Below are 15292 nucleotides of genomic sequence, written 5' to 3' on the forward strand. Positions count from 1 at the left end.
CACGGCTCTTTCCGAGGCAATCTGCAACCTGCTGTCAGATGGAAGTGCTCTCTGCCCTCTCCTGCCCAGCTCTAGGTACTAGCGGGCACTTGCCAGCCTGGCCGAGGCAATCCACCTCGAGAGATGTCACAGAGCATAAGTGGAGCACAGATGCTCAAAAGCAGCAAAGCTGAAGAGCCTGGCTCAGCTTCACTAGTGTGCAATTGACTGACTGCGAAAAACAAAGCAGCAGAGCACCGGGCTTCTGGGCGCTGTGAAGGCAATTGCCAAAACCAGGCGGCTGCTCCTTCCCAAGCACAGGCAGCTGCCTATGTTCTTGCTTGTCGACAAACTCACCGCTGCCCTTCTTTTCAGCAGCTGCCACCGTCTTCTGTGCATCTCGGAGCCTCTGGCGACGAGCAAGACTTGCCAAGGTGGGACGCATCAGAACCAAGTCAAAACCCAGGCAAGTTGTCCTGGAACGCTTTCCATTCGCTTGCCGAGAGTGAATTCAAGAGGCAGGAGAGCGGCAGCCACCGTCCTCCAGCAGTCGGAAGGCTTGGCACACAAGCCCGCTTCTTTGCGGCTTCGTTCTTCGCCTCTTCCAAGCAACCGCGATCTCTGCTTCTCGGAGGCGAAGAAGCGGCTAATTCGCGCACAGCTCAGTAGAGCGCCAGCGGAGCGCTCCGGAGCGCCGCTTCAAGCCGAAAGACGCCGGGAAGCGGCACTTTCCTCCGGATAGCTCCGGAGCCGCGCTTCTGCTTCTCTAGTCATCTCTAGCTTAGCGAAAAGCTTTCCCACTCCAGTTGGCAAGGGGAGAGCGTACCTGCACTGCACACTAACCGCGGTTTGCAAAGAAAGAGGATTTGCTGCACATTCCAAGGACACGGCTCTTTCCGAGGCAATCTGCAACCTGCTGTCAGATGGAAGTGCTCTCTGCCCTGTCCTGCCCAGCTCTAGGTACTAGCGGGCACTTTCCAGCCAGGGCGAGGCAAACAACCTCGAGAGATGTCACAGAGCATAAGTGGAGCACAGATGCTCAAAAGCAGCAAAGCTGAAGAGCCTGGCTCAGCTTCACTAGTGTGCAATTGACTGACTGCGAAAAACAAAGCAGCAGAGCACCGGGCTTCTGGGCGCTGTGAAGGCAATTGCCAAAACCAGGCAGCTGCTCCTTCCCAAGCACAGGCAGCTGCCTATGTTCTTGCTTGTCGACAAACTCACCGCTGCCCTTCTTTTCAGCAGCTGCCACCGTCTTCTGTGCATCTCGGAGCCTCTGGCGACGAGCAAGACTTGCCAAGGTGGGACGCATCCGGACCAAGTCAAAACCCAGGCAAGTTGTCCTGGAACGCTTTCCATTCGCTTGCCGAGAGTGAATTCAAGAGGCAGGAGAGCGGCAGCCACCGTCCTCCAGCAGTCGGAAGGCTTGGCACACAAGCCCGCTTCTTTGCGGCTTCGTTCTTCGCCTCTTCCAAGCAACCGCGATCTCTGCTTCTCGGAGGCGAAGAAGCGGCTAATTCGCGCACAGCTCAGTAGAGCGGCAGCGCAGCGCTCCGGAGCGCCGCTTCAAGCCGAAAGACGCCGGGAAGCGGCACTTTCCTCCGGATAACTCCGGAGCCGCGCTTCTGCTTCTCTAGTCATCTCTAGCTTAGCGAAAAGCTTTCCCACTCCAGTTGGCAAGGGGAGAGCGTACCTGCACTGCACACTAACCGCGGTTTGCAAAGAAAGAGGATTTGCTGCACATTCCAAGGACACGGCTCTTTCCGAGGCAATCTGCAACCTGCTGTCAGATGGAAGTGCTCTCTGCCCTCTCCTGCCCAGCTCTAGGTACTAGCGGGCACTTGCCAGCCTGGCCGAGGCAAACAACCTCGAGAGATGTCACAGAGCATAAGTGGAGCACAGATGCTCAAAAGCAGCAAAGCTGAAGAGCCTGGCTCAGCTTCACTAGTGTGCAATTGACTGACTGCGAAAAACAAAGCAGCAGAGCACCGGGCTTCTGGGCGCCGTGAAGGCAATTGCCAAAACCAGGCAGCTGCTCCTTCCCAAGCACAGGCAGCTGCCTATGTTCTTGCTTGTCGACAAACTCACCGCTGCCCTTCTTTTCAGCAGCTGCCACCGTCTTCTGTGCATCTCGGAGCCTCTGGCGACGAGCAAGACTTGCCAAGGTGGGACGCATCCGGACCAAGTAAAAACCCAGGCAAGTTGTCCTGGAACGCTTTCCATTCGCTTGCCGAGAGTGAATTCAAGAGGCAGGAGAGCGGCAGCCACCGTCCTCCAGCAGTCGGAAGGCTTGGCACACAAGCCCGCTTCTTTGCGGCTTCGTTCTTCGCCTCTTCCAAGCAACCGCGATCTCTGCTTCTCGGAGGCGAAGAAGCGGCTAATTCGCGCACAGCTCAGTAGAGCGGCAGCGCAGCGCTCCGGAGCGCCGCTTCAAGCCGAAAGACGCCGGGAAGCGGCACTTTCCTCCGGATAGCTCCGGAGCCGCGCTTCTGCTTCTCTAGTCATCTCTAGCTTAGCGAAAAGCTTTCCCACTCCAGTTGGCAAGGGGAGAGCGTACCTGCACTGCACACTAACCGCGGTTTGCAAAGAAAGAGGATTTGCTGCACATTCCAAGGACACGGCTCTTTCCGAGGCAATCTGCAACCTGCTGTCAGATGGAAGTGCTCTCTGCCCTCTCCTGCCCAGCTCTAGGCACTAGCGAGCACTTTCCAGCCTGGCCGAGGCAAACAACCTCGAGAGATGTCACAGAGGATAAGTGGAGCACAGATGCTCAAAAGCAGCAAAGCTGAAGAGCCTGGCTCAGCTTCACTAGTGTGCAATTGACTGACTGCGAAAAACAAAGTAGCAGAGCACCGGGCTTCTGGGCGCTGTGAAGGCAATTGCCAAAACCAGGCAGCTGCTCCTTCCCAAGCACAGGCAGCTGCCTATGTTCTTGCTTGTCGACAAACTCACCGCTGCCCTTCTTTTCAGCAGCTGCCACCGTCTTCTGTGCATCTCGGAGCCTCTGGCGACGAGCAAGACTTGCCAAGGTGGGACGCATCAGGACCAAGTCAAAACCCAGGCAAGTTGTCCTGGAACGCTTTCCATTCGCTTGCCGAGAGTGAATTCAAGAGGCAGGAGAGCGGCAGCCACCGTCCTCCGGCAGTCGGAAGGCTTGGCACACAAGCCCGCTTCTTTGCGGCTTCGTTCTTCGCCTCTTCCAAGCAACCGCGATCTCTGCTTCTCGGAGGCGAAGAAGCGGCTAATTCGCGCACAGCTCAGTAGAGCGGCAGCGCAGCGCTCCGGAGCGCCGCTTCAAGCCGAAAGACGCCGGGAAGCGGCACTTTCCTCCGGATAGCTCCGGAGCCGCGCTTCTGCTTCTCTAGTCATCTCTAGCTTAGCGAAAAGCTTTCCCACTCCAGTTGGCAAGGGGAGAGCGTACCTGCACTGCACACTAACCGCAGTTTGCAAAGAAAGAGGATTTGCTGCACATTCCAAGGACACGGCTCTTTCCGAGGCAATCTGCAACCTGCTGTCAGATGGAAGTGCTCTCTGCCCTCTCCTGCCCAGCTCTAGGTACTAGCGGGCACTTTCCAGCCTGGCCGAGGCAAACCACCTCCAGAGATGTCACAGAGCATAAGTGGAGCACAGATGCTCAAAAGCAGCAAAGCTGAAGAGCCTGGCTCAGCTTCACTAGTGTGCAATTGACTGACTGCGAAAAACAAAGCAGCAGAGCACCGGGCTTCTGGGCGCTGTGAAGGCAATTGCCAAAACCAGGCGGCTGCTCCTTCCCAAGCACAGGCAGCTGCCTATGTTCTTGCTTGTCGACAAACTCACCGCTGCCCTTCTTTTCAGCAGCTGCCACCGTCTTCGGTGCATCTCGGAGCCTCTGGCGACGAGCAAGACTTGCCAAGGTGGGACGCATCAGGACGAAGTCAAAACCCAGGCAAGTTGTCCTGGAACGCTTCCCATTCGCTTGCCGAGAGTGAATTCAAGAGGCAGGAGAGCGGCAGCCACCGTCCTCCAGCAGTCGGAAGGCTTGGCACACAAGCCCGCTTCTTTGCGGCTTCGTTCTTCGCCTCTTCCAAGCAACCGCGATCTCTGCTTCTCGGAGGCGAAGAAGCGGCTAATTCGCGCACAGCTCAGTAGAGCGGCAGCGCAGCGCTCCGGAGCGCCGCTTCAAGCCGAAAGACGCCGGGAAGCGGCACTTTCCTCCGGATAGCTCCGGAGCCGCGCTTCTGCTTCTCTAGTCATCTCTAGCTTAGCGAAAAGCTTTCCCACTCCAGTTGGCAAGGGGAGAGCGTACCTGCACTGCACACTAACCGCGGTTTGCAAAGAAAGAGGATTTGCTGCACATTCCAAGGACACGGCTCTTTCCGAGGCAATCTGCAACCTGCTGTCAGATGGAAGTGCTCTCTGCCCTCTCCTGCCCAGCTCTAGGTACTAGCGGGCACTTTCCAGCCTGGCCGAGGCAATCCACCTCCAGAGATGTCACAGAGCATAAGTGGAGCACAGATGCTCAAAAGCAGCAAAGCTGAAGAGCCTGGCTCAGCTTCACTAGTGTGCAATTGACTGACTGCGAAAAACAAAGCAGCAGAGCACCGGGCTTCTGGGCCCTGTGAAGGCAATTGCCAAAACCAGGCGGCTGCTCCTTCCCAAGCACAGGCAGCTGCCTATGTTCTTGCTTGTCGACAAACTCACCGCTGCCCTTCTTTTCAGCAGCTGCCACCGTCTTCTGTGCATCTCGGAGCCTCTGGCGACGAGCAAGACTTGCCAAGGTGGGACGCATCAGGACCAAGTCAAAACCCAGGCAAGTTGTCCTGGAACGCTTTCCATTCGCTTGCCGAGAGTGAATTCAAGAGGCAGGAGAGCGGCAGCCACCGTCCTCCAGCAGTCGGAAGGCTTGGCACACAAGCCCGCTTCTTTGCGGCTTCGTTCTTCACCTCTTCCAAGCAACCGCGATCTCTGCTTCTCGGAGGCGAAGAAGCGGCTAATTCGCGCACAGCTCAGTAGAGCGGCAGCGCAGCGCTCCGGAGCGCCGCTTCAAGCCGAAAGACGCCGGGAAGCGGCACTTTCCTCCGGATAGCTCCGGAGCCGCGCTTCTGCTTCTCTAGTCATCTCTAGCTTAGCGAAAAGCTTTCCCACTCCAGTTGGCAAGGGGAGAGCGTACCTGCACTGCACACTAACCGCGGTTTGCAAAGAAAGAGGATTTGCTGCACATTCCAAGGACACGGCTCTTTCCGAGGCAATCTGCAACCTGCTGTCAGATGGAAGTGCTCTCTGCCCTCTCCTGCCCAGCTCTAGGTACTAGCGGGCACTTTCCAGCCTGGCCGAGGCAAACCACCTCCAGAGATGTCACAGAGCATAAGTGAGCACAGATGCTCAAAAGCAGCAAAGCTGAAGAGCCTGGCTCAGCTTCACTAGTGTGCAATTGACTGACTGCGAAAAACAAAGCAGCAGAGCACCGGGCTTCTGGGCGCTGTGAAGGCAATTGCCAAAACCAGGCGGCTGCTCCTTCCCAAGCACAGGCAGCTGCCTATGTTCTTGCTTGTCGACAAACTCACCGCTGCCCTTCTTTTCAGCAGCTGCCACCGTCTTCGGTGCATCTCGGAGCCTCTGGCGACGAGCAAGACTTGCCAAGGTGGGAGGCATCAGGACCAAGTCAAAACCCAGGCAAGTTGTCCTGGAACGCTTTCCATTCGCTTGCCGAGAGTGAATTCAAGAGGCAGGAGAGCGGCAGCCACCGTCCTCCAGCAGTCGGAAGGCTTGGCACACAAGCCCGCTTCTTTGCGGCTTCTGTTCTTCGCCTCTTCCAAGCAACCGCGATCTCTGCTTCTCGGAGGCGAAGAAGCGGCTAATTCGCGCACAGCTCAGTAGAGCGGCAGCGCAGCGCTCCGGAGCGCCGCTTCAAGCCGAAAGACGCCGGGAAGCGGCACTTTCCTCCGGATAGCTCCGGAGCCGCGCTTCTGCTTCTCTAGTCATCTCTAGCTTAGCGAAAAGCTTTCCCACTCCAGTTGGCAAGGGGAGAGCGTACCTGCACTGCACACTAACCGCGGTTTGCAAAGAAAGAGGATTTGCTGCACATTCCAAGGACACGGCTCTTTCCGAGGCAATCTGCAACCTGCTGTCAGATGGAAGTGCTCTCTGCCCTCTCCTGCCCAGCTCTAGGTACTAGCGGGCACTTTCCAGCCTGGCCGAGGCAAACCACCTCCAGAGATGTCACAGAGCATAAGTGGAGCACAGATGCTCAAAAGCAGCAAAGCTGAAGAGCCTGGCTCAGCTTCACTAGTGTGCAATTGACTGACTGCGAAAAACAAAGCAGCAGAGCACCGGGCTTCTGGGCGCTGTGAAGGCAATTGCCAAAACCAGGCGGCTGCTCCTTCCCAAGCACAGGCAGCTGCCTATGTTCTTGCTTGTCGACAAACTCACCGCTGCCCTTCTTTTCAGCAGCTGCCACCGTCTTCTGTGCATCTCGGAGCCTCTGGCGACGAGCAAGACTTGCCAAGGTGGGAGGCATCAGGACGAAGTCAAAACCCAGGCAAGTTGTCCTGGAACGCTTTCCATTCGCTTGCCGAGAGTGAATTCAAGAGGCAGGAGAGCGGCAGCCACCGTCCTCCAGCAGTCGGAAGGCTTCGCACACAAGCCCGCTTCTTTGCGGCTTCGTTCTTCGCCTCTTCCAAGCAACCGCGATCTCTGCTTCTCGGAGGCGAAGAAGCGGCTAATTCGCGCACAGCTCAGTAGAGCGGCAGCGCAGCGCTCCGGAGCGCGCTTCAAGCCGAAAGACGCCGGGAAGCGGCACTTTCCTCCGGATAGCTCCGGAGCCGCGCTTCTGCTTCTCTAGTCATCTCCTAGCTTAGCGAAAAGCTTTCCCACTCCAGTTGGCAAGGGGAGAGCGTACCTGCACTGCACACTAACCGCGGTTTGCAAAGAAGAGGATTTGCTGCACATTCCAAGGACACGGCTCTTTCCGAGGCAATCTGCAACCTGCTGTCAGATGGAAGTGCTCTCTGCCCTCTCCTGCCCAGCTCTAGGTACTAGCGGGCACTTTCCAGCCTGGCCGAGGCAAACCACCTCGAGAGATGTCACAGAGCATAAGTGGAGCACAGATGCTCAAAAGCAGCAAAGCTGAAGAGCCTGGCTCAGCTTCACTAGTGTGCAATTGACTGACTGCGAAAAACAAAGCAGCAGAGCACCGGGTTTCTGGGCCCTGTGAAGGCAATTGCCAAAACCAGGCGGCTGCTCCTTCCCAAGCACAGGCAGCTGCCTATGTTCTTGCTTGTCGACAAACTCACCGCTGCCCTTCTTTTCAGCAGCTGCCACCGTCTTCTGTGCATCTCGGAGCCTCTGGCGACGAGCAAGACTTGCCAAGGTGGGAGGCATCAGGACCAAGTCAAAACCCAGGCAAGTTGTCCTGGAACGCTTTCCATTCGCTTGCCGAGAGTGAATTCAAGAGGCAGGAGAGCGGCAGCCACCGTCCTCCAGCAGTCGGAAGGCTTGGCACACAAGCCCGCTTCTTTGCGGCTTCGTTCTTCGCCTCTTCCAAGCAACAGCGATCTCTGCTTCTCGGAGGCGAAGAAGCGGCTAATTGGCGCACAGCTCAGTAGAGCGGCAGCGGAGCGCTCCGGAGCGCCGCTTCAAGCCGAAAGACGCCGGGAAGCGGCACTTTCCTCCGGATAGCTCCGGAGCCGCGCTTCTGCTTCTCTAGTCATCTCTAGCTTAGCGAAAAGCTTTCCCACTCCAGTTGGCAAGGGGAGAGTGGACCTGCACTGCACACTAACCGCGGTTTGCAAAGAAAGAGGATTTGCTGCACATTCCAAGGACACGGCTCTTTCCGAGGCAATCTGCAACCTGCTGTCAGATGGAAGTGCTCTCTGCCCTCTCCTGCCCAGCTCTAGGTACTAGCGGGCACTTGCCAGCCTGGCCGAGGCAAACAACCTCGAGCGATGTCACAGAGCATAAGTGGAGCACAGATGCTCAAAAGCAGCAAAGCTGAAGAGCCTGGCTCAGCTTCACTAGTGTGCAATTGACTGACTGCGAAAAACAAAGCAGCAGAGCACCGGGCTTCTGGGCGCTGTGAAGGCAATTGCCAAAACCAGGCGGCTGCTCCTTCCCAAGCACAGGCAGCTGCCTATGTTCTTGCTTGTCGACAAACTCACCGCTGCCCTTCTTTTCAGCAGCTGCCCACCGTCTTCTGTGCATCTCGGAGCCTCTGGCGACGAGCAAGACTTGCCAAGGTGGGAGGCATCAGGACACAGTCAAAACCCCGGCAAGTTGTCCTGGAACGCTTTCCATTCGCTTGCCGAGAGTGAATTCAACAGGCAGGAGAGCGGCAGCCACCGTCCTCCAGGAGTCGGAAGGCTTGGCACACAAGCCCGCTTCTTTGCGGCTTCGTTCTTCGCCTCTTCCAAGCAACCGCGATCTCTGCTTCTCGGAGGCGAAGAAGCGGCTAATTCGCGCACAGCTCAGTAGAGCGGCAGCGCAGCGCTCCGGAGCGCCGCTTCAAGCCGAAAGACGCCGGGAAGCGGCACTTTCCTCCGGATAGCTCCGGAGCCGCGCTTCTGCTTCTCTAGTCATCTCTAGCTTAGCGAAAAGCTTTCCCACTCCAGTTGGCAAGGGGAGAGCGTACCTGCACTGCACACTAACCGCGGTTTGCAAAGAAAGAGGATTTGCTGCACATTCCAAGGACACGGCTCTTCCCGAGGCAATCTGCAACCTGCTGTCAGATGGAAGTGCTCTCTGCCCTCTCCTGCCCAGCTCTAGGTACTAGCGGGCACTTTCCAGCCTGGCCGAGGCAAACCACCTCCAGAGATGTCACAGAGCATAAGTGGAGCACAGATGCTCCAAAGCAGCAAGCTGAAGAGCCTGGCTCAGCTTCACTAGTGTGCAATTGACTGACTGCGAAAAACAAAGCAGCAGAGCACCGGGCTTCTGGGCGCTGTGAAGGCAATTGCCAAAACCAGGCAGCTGCTCCTTCCCAAGCACAGGCAGCTGCCTATGTTCTTGCTTGTCGACAAACTCACCGCTGCCCTTCTTTTCAGCAGCTGCCACCGTCTTCTGTGCATCTCGGAGCCTCTGGCGACGAGCAAGACTTGCCAAGGTGGGAGGCATCAGGACACAGTCAAAACCCAGGCAAGTTGTCCTGGAACGCTTTCCATTCGCTTGCCGAGAGTGAATTCAAGAGGCAGGAGAGCGGCAGCCACCGTCCTCCAGCAGTCGGAAGGCTTGGCACACAAGCCCGCTTCTTTGCGGCTTCGTTCTTCGCCTCTTCCAAGCAACCGCGATCTCTGCTTCTCGGAGGCGAAGAAGCGGCTAATTCGCGCACAGCTCAGTAGAGCGGCAGCGCAGCGCTCCGGAGCGCCGCTTCAAGCCGAAAGACGCCGGGAAGCGGCACTTTCCTCCGGATAGCTCCGGAGCCGCGCTTCTGCTTCTCTAGTCATCTCTAGCTTAGCGAAAAGCTTTCCCACTCCAGTTGGCAAGGGGAGAGCGTACCTGCACTGCACACTAACCGCGGTTTGCAAAGAAAGAGGATTTGCTGCACATTCCAAGGACACGGCTCTTTCCGAGGCAATCTGCAACCTGCTGTCAGATGGAAGTGCTCTCTGCCCTCTCCTGCCCAGCTCTAGGTACTAGCGGGCACTTGCCAGCCTGGCCGAGGCAAACAACCTCGAGAGATGTCACAGAGCATAAGTGGAGCACAGATGCTCAAAAGCAGCAAAGCTGAAGAGCCTGGCTCAGCTTCACTAGTGTGCAATTGACTGACTGCGAAAAACAAAGCAGCAGAGCACCGGGCTTCTGGGCGCTGTGAAGGCAATTGCCAAAACCAGGCAGCTGCTCCTTCCCAAGCACAGGCAGCTGCCTATGTTCTTGCTTGTCGACAAACTCACCGCTGCCCTTCTTTTCAGCAGCTGCCACCGTCTTCTGTGCATCTCGGAGCCTCTGGCGACGAGCAAGACTTGCCAAGGTGGGAGGCATCAGGACACAGTCAAAACCCCGGCAAGTTGTCCTGGAACGCTTTCCATTCGCTTGCCGAGAGTGAATTCAAGAGGCAGGAGAGCGGCAGCCACCGTCCTCCAGGAGTCGGAAGGCTTGGCACACAAGCCCGCTTCTTTGCGGCTTCGTTCTTCGCCTCTTCCAAGCAACCGCGATCTCTGCTTCTCGGAGGCGAAGAAGCGGCTAATTCGCGCACAGCTCAGTAGAGCGGCAGCGCAGCGCTCCGGAGCGCCGCTTCAAGCCGAAAGACGCCGGGAAGCGCCACTTTCCTCCGGATAGCTCCGGAGCCGCGCTTCTGCTTCTCTAGTCATCTCTAGCTTAGCGAAAAGCTTTCCCACTCCAGTTGGCAAGGGGAGAGCGTACCTGCACTGCACACTAACCGCGGTTTGCAAAGAAAGAGGATTTGCTGCACATTCCAAGGACACGGCTCTTTCCGAGGCAATCTGCAACCTGCTGTCAGATGGAAGTGCTCTCTGCCCTCTCCTGCCCAGCTCTAGGTACTAGCGGGCACTTTCCAGCCTGGCCGAGGCAAACAACCTCCAGAGATGTCACAGAGCATAAGTGGAGCACAGATGCTCAAAAGCAGCAAAGCTGAAGAGCCTGGCTCAGCTTCACTAGTGTGCAATTGACTGACTGCGAAAAACAAAGCAGCAGAGCACCGGGCTTCTGGGCGCTGTGAAGGCAATTGCCAAAACCAGGCAGCTGCTCCTTCCCAAGCACAGGCAGCTGCCTATGTTCTTGCTTGTCGACAAACTCACCGCTGCCCTTCTTTTCAGCAGCTGCCACCGTCTTCTGTGCATCTCGGAGCCTCTGGCGACGAGCAAGACTTGCCAAGGTGGGACGCATCAGGACACAGTCAAAACCCAAGCAAGCTGTCCTGGAACGCTTTCCATTCGCTTGCCGAGAGTGAATTCAAGAGGCAGGAGAGCGGCAGCCACCGTCCTCCAGCAGTCGGAAGGCTTGGCACACAAGCCCGCTTCTTTGCGGCTTCGTTCTTCGCCTCTTCCAAGCAACCGCGATCTCTGCTTCTCGGAGGCGAAGAAGCGGCTAATTCGCGCACAGCTCAGTAGAGCGGCAGCGCAGCGCTCCGGAGCGCCGCTTCAAGCCGAAAGACGCCGGGAAGCGGCACTTTCCTCCGGATAGCTCCGGAGCCGCGCTTCTGCTTCTCTAGTCATCTCTAGCTTAGCGAAAAGCTTTCCCACTCCAGTTGGCAAGGGGAGAGCGTACCTGCACTGCACACTAACCGCGGTTTGCAAAGAAAGAGGATTTGCTGCACATTCCAAGGACACGGCTCTTTCCGAGGCAATCTGCAACCTGCTGTCAGATGGAAGTGCTCTCTGCCCTCTCCTGCCCAGCTCTAGGTACTAGCGGGCACTTTCCAGCCTGGCCGAGGCAAACAACCTCCAGAGATGTCACAGAGCATAAGTGGAGAACAGATGCTCCAAAGCAGCAAAGCTGAAGAGCCTGGCTCAGCTTCACTAGTGTGCAATTGACTGACTGCGAAAAACAAAGCAGCAGAGCACCGGGCTTCTGGGCGCTGTGAAGGCAATTGCCAAAACCAGGCAGCTGCTCCTTCCCAAGCACAGGCAGCTGCCTATGTTCTTGCTTGTCGACAAACTCACCGCTGCCCTTCTTTTCAGCAGCTGCCACCGTCTTCTGTGCATCTCGGAGCCTCTGGCGACGAGCAAGACTTGCCAAGGTGGGACGCATCAGGACACAGTCAAAACCCAGGCAAGCTGTCCTGGAACGCTTTCCATTCGCTTGCCGAGAGTGAATTCAAGAGGCAGGAGAGCGGCAGCCACCGTCCTCCAGCAGTCGGAAGGCTTGGCACACAAGCCCGCTTCTTTGCGGCTTCGTTCTTCGCCTCTTCCAAGCAACCGCGATCTCTGCTTCTCGGAGGCGAAGAAGCGGCTAATTCGCGCACAGCTCAGTAGAGCGGCAGCGCAGCGCTCCGGAGCGCCGCTTCAAGCCGAAAGACGCCGGGAAGCGGCACTTTCCTCCGGATAGCTCCGGAGCCGCGCTTCTGCTTCTCTAGTCATCTCTAGCTTAGCGAAAAGCTTTCCCACTCCAGTTGGCAAGGGGAGAGCGTACCTGCACTGCACACTAACCGCGGTTTGCAAAGAAAGAGGATTTGCTGCACATTCCAAGGACACGGCTCTTTCCGAGGCAATCTGCAACCTGCTGTCAGATGGAAGTGCTCTCTGCCCTCTCCTGCCCAGCTCTAGGTACTAGCGGGCACTTGCCAGCCTGGCCGAGGCAAACATCCTCCAGAGATGTCACAGAGCATAAGTGGAGCACAGATGCTCAAAAGCAGCAAAGCTGAAGAGCCTGGCTCAGCTTCACTAGTGTGCAATTGACTGACTGCGAAAAACAAAGCAGCAGAGCACCGGGCTTCTGGGCGCTGTGAAGGCAATTGCCAAAACCAGGCAGCTGCTCCTTCCCAAGCACAGGCAGCTGCCTATGTTCTTGCTTGTCGACAAACTCACCGCTGCCCTTCTTTTCAGCAGCTGCCACCGTCTTCTGTGCATCTCGGAGCCTCTGGCGACGAGCAAGACTTGCCAAGGTGGGAGGCATCAGGACACAGTCAAAACCCAGGCAAGTTGTCCTGGAACGCTTTCCATTCGCTTGCCGAGAGTGAATTCAAGAGGCAGGAGAGCGGCAGCCACCGTCCTCCAGCAGTCGGAAGGCTTGGCACACAAGCCCGCTTCTTTGCGGCTTCGTTCTTCGCCTCTTCCAAGCAACCGCGATCTCTGCTTCTCGGAGGCGAAGAAGCGGCTAATTCGCGCACAGCTCAGTAGAGCGGCAGCGCAGCGCTCCGGAGCGCCGCTTCAAGCCGAAAGACGCCGGGAAGCGGCACTTTCCTCCGGATAGCTCCGGAGCCGCGCTTCTGCTTCTCTAGTCATCTCTAGCTTAGCGAAAAGCTTTCCCACTCCAGTTGGCAAGGGGAGAGCGTACCTGCACTGCACACTAACCGCGGTTTGCAAAGAAAGAGGATTTGCTGCACATTCCAAGGACACGGCTCTTTCCGAGGCAATCTGCAACCTGCTGTCAGATGGAAGTGCTCTCTGCCCTCTCCTGCCCAGCTCTAGGTACTAGCGGGCACTTTCCAGCCTGGCCGAGGCAAACAACCTCCAGAGATGTCACAGAGCATAAGTGGAGCACAGATGCTCAAAAGCAGCAAAGCTGAAGAGCCTGGCTCAGCTTCACTAGTGTGCAATTGACTGACTGCGAAAAACAAAGCAGCAGAGCACCGGGCTTCTGGGCGCTGTGAAGGCAATTGCCAAAACCAGGCAGCTGCTCCTTCCCAAGCACAGGCAGCTGCCTATGTTCTTGCTTGTCGACAAACTCACCGCTGCCCTTCTTTTCAGCAGCTGCCACCGTCTTCTGTGCATCTCGGAGCCTCTGGCGACGAGCAAGACTTGCCAAGGTGGGAGGCATCAGGACCAAGTCAAAACCCAGGCAAGTTGTCCTGGAACGCTTTCCATTCGCTTGCCGAGAGTGAATTCAAGAGGCAGGAGAGCGGCAGCCACCGTCCTCCAGCAGTCGGAAGGCTTGGCACACAAGCCCGCTTCTTTGCGGCTTCGTTCTTCGCCTCTTCCAAGCAACCGCGATCTCTGCTTCTCGGAGGCGAAGAAGCGGCTAATTCGCGCACAGCTCAGTAGAGCGGCAGCGCAGCGCTCCGGAGCGCCGCTTCAAGCCGAAAGACGCCGGGAAGCGGCACTTTCCTCCGGATAGCTCCGGAGCCGCGCTTCTGCTTCTCTAGTCATCTCTAGCTTAGCGAAAAGCTTTCCCACTCCAGTTGGCAAGGGGAGAGCGTACCTGCACTGCACACTAACCACGGTTTGCAAAGAAAGAGGATTTGCTGCACATTCCAAGGACACGGCTCTTTCCGAGGCAATCTGCAACCTGCTGTCAGATGGAAATGCTCTCTGCCCTCTCCTGCCCAGCTCTAGGTACTAGCGGGCACTTTCCAGCCTGGCCGAGGCAAACATCCTCCAGAGATGTCACAGAGCATAAGTGGAGCACAGATGCTCCAAAGCAGCAAAGCTGAAGAGCCTGGCTCAGCTTCACTAGTGTGCAATTGACTGACTGCGAAAAACAAAGCAGCAGAGCACCGGGCTTCTGGGCGCTGTGAAGGCAATTGCCAAAACCAGGCAGCTGCTCCTTCCCAAGCACAGGCAGCTGCCTATGTTCTTGCTTGTCGACAAACTCACCGCTGCCCTTCTTTTCAGCAGCTGCCACCGTCTTCTGTGCATCTCGGAGCCTCTGGCGACGAGCAAGACTTGCCAAGGTGGGAGGCATCAGGACCAAGTCAAAACCCAGGCAAGTTGTCCTGGAACGCTTTCCATTCGCTTGCCGAGAGTGAATTCAAGAGGCAGGAGAGCGGCAGCCACCGTCCTCCAGCAGTCGGAAGGCTTGGCACACAAGCCCGCTTCTTTGCGGCTTCGTTCTTCGCCTCTTCCAAGCAACCGCGATCTCTGCTTCTCGGAGGCGAAGAAGCGGCTAATTCGCGCACAGCTCAGTAGAGCGGCAGCGCAGCGCTCCGGAGCGCCGCTTCAAGCCGAAAGACGCCGGGAAGCGGCACTTTCCTCCGGATAGCTCCGGAGCCGCGCTTCTGCTTCTCTAGTCATCTCTAGCTTAGCGAAAAGCTTTCCCACTCCAGTTGGCAAGGGGAGAGCGTACCTGCACTGCACACTAACCGCGGTTTGCAAAGAAAGAGGATTTGCTGCACATTCCAAGGACACGGCTCTTTCCGAGGCAATCTGCAACCTGCTGTCAGATGGAAGTGCTCTCTGCCCTCTCCTGCCCAGCTCTAGGTACTAGCGGGCACTTTCCAGCCTGGCCGAGGCAAACAACCTCCAGAGATGTCACAGAGCATAAGTGGAGCACAGATGCTCAAAAGCAGCAAAGCTGAAGAGCCTGGCTCAGCTTCACTAGTGTGCAATTGACTGACTGCGAAAAACAAAGCAGCAGAGCACCGGGCTTCTGGGCGCTGTGAAGGCAATTGCCAAAACCAGGCAGCTGCTCCTTCCCAAGCACAGGCAGCTGCCTATGTTCTTGCTTGTCGACAAACTCACCGCTGCCCTTCTTTTCAGCAGCTGCCACCGTCTTCTGTGCATCTCGGAGCCTCTGGCGACGAGCAAGACTTGCCAAGGTGGGAGGCATCAGGACCAAGTCAAAACCCAGGCAAGTTGTCCTGGAACGCTTTCCATTCGCTTGCCGAGAGTGAATTCAAGAGGCAGGAGAGCGGCAGCCACCGTCCTCCAGCAGTCGGAAGGCTTGGCACACAAGCCCGCTTCTTTGCGGCTTCGTTCTTCGCCTCTTCCAAGCAACCGCGATCTCTGCT

This window comes from Anomalospiza imberbis, unplaced genomic scaffold (assembly GCF_031753505.1).
Source record: "Anomalospiza imberbis isolate Cuckoo-Finch-1a 21T00152 unplaced genomic scaffold, ASM3175350v1 scaffold_302, whole genome shotgun sequence".
NCBI classification, from domain to species: Eukaryota; Metazoa; Chordata; class Aves; order Passeriformes; family Viduidae; genus Anomalospiza; species Anomalospiza imberbis.